This window comes from Nicotiana tabacum, chromosome 13 (assembly GCF_000715075.1).
Source record: "Nicotiana tabacum cultivar K326 chromosome 13, ASM71507v2, whole genome shotgun sequence".
Lineage (NCBI taxonomy): Eukaryota > Viridiplantae > Streptophyta > Magnoliopsida > Solanales > Solanaceae > Nicotiana > Nicotiana tabacum.
In genome coordinates this window covers 57,210,539-57,215,388 of record NC_134092.1, presented here as the reverse complement: position 1 = coordinate 57,215,388, position 4,850 = coordinate 57,210,539, and the positions used below count along the sequence as shown (strand labels likewise).

The following is a 4,850-nucleotide window of genomic DNA, read 5'->3' as shown; positions in this document are numbered from 1 at the left end:
AAACAATCATCAATACACCAAATACATCAAACCCTAAATAGAACTACTCCATAGATATGAAGCAATTCATCACAAATATAATTAAAGTATAGGAAAACATAAATTCAATCCAAACTCGGGTCTTGAGTGAGGAAGGAATGATGAAATCCTTGTGTTTTTGTTCCTCCAACTCCTCATTGGCTTCCTTAGGTCTAAAGTATGTCAAATTCCAGAAAATAATATTTTTCCATGTATTTATACCAAGTAGGGTCGGGCCCAAATGAAATGAGCCTTTTGTAGCCGAAATAGGACATTTACTCTGTAAATATTGCACAGGCGTGCCACATGGGGCGACACGCCATGCGGGACATAAGTGGGGAATTCCATAGAGTTGATATCTGACATACAATAGGAATATGGGCAGCCGCGGCACCCCACGCGCCACGGCAGTAGACTTTTCTCAGAGTACGGAATTTGCCTTGCTTTTTGATATCCAGATGTGGTCTTCGACCCCCGAACACGATTCCGGCTACCCTTGGACTTTTACTCAGACCTCAAAGCTCCAAATCAAGCGAATTTATTCTGTAACATCTACATAGCTCGAAATCACTCCTACAAGGCATAAAACACACAATAAGTGCAAAACACTATCAATTAAAGCTCAAACACAAGTAAAGTGCAGTAAATTAGAGTGCAATAAGCGATTAAAATACGAGATTATAGCCTACCATCAACACCCCACACTTAAATTATTGCTTGTCCTCGAGCAATCAAACTATATTTCACATAGACACGACCTTTTTAAACAACTCTCATAACTCATCACATCAAGAATAGTTAAAACAGATTAAGTACAATACTGTAACATCCTAGCCTCAAGATTTGACTCAAAAGCACCATGCATTATTTATAACCCGCTCATTTACTCTAACACAGAGGTCAACGACATTACCTTTCCTTCATGAATCAAGTTCCCTCACACAACAATAGAGAGTAGTTCCCCACACAATGAAAATTAAGAACAATTAAGAACTCAAGATAGAAAGAATTTGCTCACTCTCCGAAACAACATTCATATGCCACAAAAGATGCACCATAGGCTTGCCCGTAGTGCACTACTCTACTAATTGAGCTTATTCAGTCAAGGATCAAGTAGAACTTCATTTGGTTGTAATGTAGGCTGTGGGATGGGTTGGATACATTTGGATATAAGAGTGACTATACCTCCCTAAGTACTTTAATACATACAATTTACCATTCAAAACCTCACACGTATGTCAAACCAAAACTCCACATTCACATCAATATACATTAACTCCATACTTATTTAAGCACAATTACATCCAGAGTTACCAGTATCAAGGAATATTTTTCACAATCATACAATTATTTTTTTTTCTTTCTTTTTCAATTCAAGTGGCTCTTACTTTTTTGAAACAGTGCACATTTATCCTTATTTTATTAGTTCCCCTCAAAATTCAAACCAACCACCCCACAACTTTTTCAAAGTTCATAATAATTTGAAGCGCTCAAGAGAGGTAAAAGGTTCAAATAGATGGGCAATTGGAACAAATGGGTAAGGCTTGTAATGTGATTGCCAAAGAAATAGGATTACAGGCTCAAAGGGGTTAATTAAGATACATAACAATACGGTCGGTAAAAGCATATAACTGGCTTGAGAAAGAAACGTCTAAATCACTTCCAAGATTGAAGAAAACTACTATTTCGCTTTGCAAATACATAGGGCAAGTTATAGATATCAAATACAATGCACAGAATAACACAACACCTCACACCCACATGGCCATAACTCACTCAGGATCGGACTCATCAAGACACTCTAGTCAAAGCAGTTAAGCAAAGTTAAGATCATAACATTTAAGGTACTTATACAAGAGTCAAAAATTGAGCCTAAGCGTCACACTAAAGCACTCACTATTCTCAAGGCATAATAAAGTTAAGAGATATTTATTTCAATTAAAATCATAGCACAAGGTTTTCTACTCCTAAAAAATAAAAACTAACTATAGCCAGTTCAAATAAAACCCTTGAAAAAGAACCGCGGTACAAAGAAAAATCAAGGGGTAATTATTACACTACCTAACAAAAGACAATCTTTTTATGTTTTTCCTTCGACTTTACTCCCTCAAGAAACCCATCGAATGATATCCATTGTTGGGAGAAATCGAAACCTTTTCAATTTTTATGGTTTTCCTTTCAATTTTCTAACTACTACAACTAACAAAACTAACACATATACATACATACAATTATCTCCCACCCCACACTTTACGTTATGGCATATACCCATGACACACAATTAAAAAGCATAAGGTAAAGAAAATTTTCCTGAACATCTAGTCTGGGTCTCAGTCAAAGTCGGGATCCATTCTTCGCCTTCGAACTAACACGCACATCCATGCAGGCAACTTCTTCCAAGCCTTTTTGGAGTGCACCGCACACTTATCTTTCTCACTCGCTGGAACCTTCTCTTTTGAGCCCTTCACTTTCCATTCAACAATTGCAGCTGGCTTCTCCTTTTTCACTCCCATTTCTACATTTATCTCGAAAGTTACAGTCCCCTCACCCACTCTAAGCATGAGTTTTCTCTCGTGTATATCTAATATTGCTATACCCGTTGCTAAGAATGGTCTTCCTAAGATGAGGGGGACCTTCTCCTTCTCCTCCATATTCACTGCTATAAAATCTATAGGAAATACAAACGTATCTACCCGAAATAAGGCATCTTCCACTATCCCCTCGAGTATTAGAGTCGTTTGGTCTACCAGCTGCAAAGATATTGGCACTGCCCTTATATCTCCAATCTCTTTCTCCAATTTCCTGTAAATAGATAGAGGCATTAAGTTAATTGAGGTACCAGAATCACATAAAGATTTATCAAAATTAATAAATCCTAAAGAGCAAGGTATAGTAAAACTCCTTGGATCTCCACACTTTTGTGGGAGTTTGTTTTGTAATATCGCACTGCAATGCTCTGTAAGCTTGACCACTGAGGTCTCCTCAATTTTCCTTTTCTTTGTAAGGATCTCCTTCAAGAATTTATCATAAGCTGGCATTTGGGAGAGAACTTCTGTGAATGGAAAATTTACATTAACATGTTTAAGCATATCCAGAAATCACTCAAATTCCTTGTCCAGCTTTTCTCTATATAGATTTTGAGGAAAAGGTAGAGGAGGCATATGCTCGCTCTCATTAGTTTCATACCTTGTCGAAGTTTCCTCCTTCTTTTTGTCAGCTCCCTTCTTGCCTTTCTTCTTCTTATCAATATCATTCTTTAGTTGCTCCCTATTTTCCTTTTCAATTACCACCTCTTTTTGTATTGGAGTGGTATCTTTCAACACTTGCCCACTTCTCAAGGTCACAACATTCACTGTTTCTTTGGGATTTCTCTCAGTATCAGCTGGCAGAGTACCCGAGACTCTCTCAGATAATATTGTTGCAGTCTGTCCCACTTTTCTCTCTAAGTTTCGAAAACCAGTGCCCAATTCTTTGATAGTTTCCCTGTGAGCATCCAACCTCTCATCTTTCTTGATAATGAAGGCCTTCATTAGATCTTCTAGACCAGGCTGATTGAACTGTTGAGGCTAAAACTGCTGCCTCTGCTGATTTTGGAAGACTGGAGCTCCTTCTCCCTGAGGTCTAGATTTATTTTGTTGCCACGCATTTGCAGTGCCTCCAGGTGAACTCCATGAAAAATCGGGGTGCCTCTGACCCATTGCATTATAATTTCCCACAACATTCACTTCCTCAGTTGAGGCATAACACTCATGAGTAGGATGTCTTATTCCACATATATCACAAGTTGCATGAGGCTCACTTTGTATTGTAGCTAAGGTCAGCTTCCGTATTTCTTTAGCCATAGCATCAAGCTGTACTTGCACATATGTGCTAGGATCAACCTAGTGAACACTCGTCGATCTTCTTCTTTCAGCACTCTCAGAAGGCCACTGATTTGAATCTTCAGACAACTCATCAAGAATTGTGACTATCTCTTCTGGAGTCTTCTTTATCAAAGGGCCTCCAACTGCATTGCTCAATGTTCTACGTGAGGCCGGTGTCAATCCATTACAAAAGTCCTAGAGTTGCATCCATAGTTGAATTTCACTATGTTGACACTTTCTAACAATCTCCTTAAACCTCTCCCATGCTTCAAACACAGTCTCAGTATCTTTCTGGCAGAAGTTATGGATTTCTCTTCTAAACTTGCCCGTCTTAGCTGATGAGAAGTATTTATCAAGAAATGTTCTGGTAATCTCATCCCATGTTCAAATCGATCCATTAGGTAAGCTTCGAAGCCACTGCTTCGCATCATCTTTGAGAGTGAAGGGGAATGCCCTTAAGTAAACTGCATCTTGTGACACACAATTGTATTGGAAGGTGTTCATAATCTCCTCGAATCCATTAGATGGTTATTTGGATATTCATTTATCTCCCCCCTGAAGACACAATAGTTTTGAAGGGTTTGGAGCAACCCTTGCTTCAACTCAAAATTATTAGCTGCGATTGGAGGTGGTCGGACACTAGATAATCCTTGATTGTAGACCGGTCTAGAATAATCGCCAAGTGGTCTCCCAGGCAAGGGTTGATGTTGATTAAGTCTGAGACCCATCTCTTCTTCATAGATGTTCTGCGCATCTCTAATAGCTGCTACCTCAGCATCCCGTGCAGCTTGTTCTCTTCGTTGGGCTGCTTCTCTGGCAGCCAAATCTACATTATCCTCAGCGTTTCCAGCCATAAGCTCTTTGGTTGAGGACTGCCCAACCTTTTTTAATGTCTCGGTGAGATTTCTTTCATTCTACAGCTGTCGCATTTATTTTTCTATCTCAGGCTCGTATGGTAGCACTTCTTTC

At 39.0% G+C, this 4,850-nt stretch overlaps 1 non-coding gene across 1 annotated transcript; it reads left to right on the top strand.

Moving 5' to 3' along the window:
• Positions 1 to 4,098: 4,098 nt before the first annotated feature.
• LOC142168624 (small nucleolar RNA R71) lies at positions 4,099 to 4,205 on the top strand. The gene has a single exon (XR_012698461.1). It is a non-coding gene; the product is annotated as a small nucleolar RNA R71 (small nucleolar RNA).
• Positions 4,206 to 4,850: the final 645 nt, after the last annotated feature.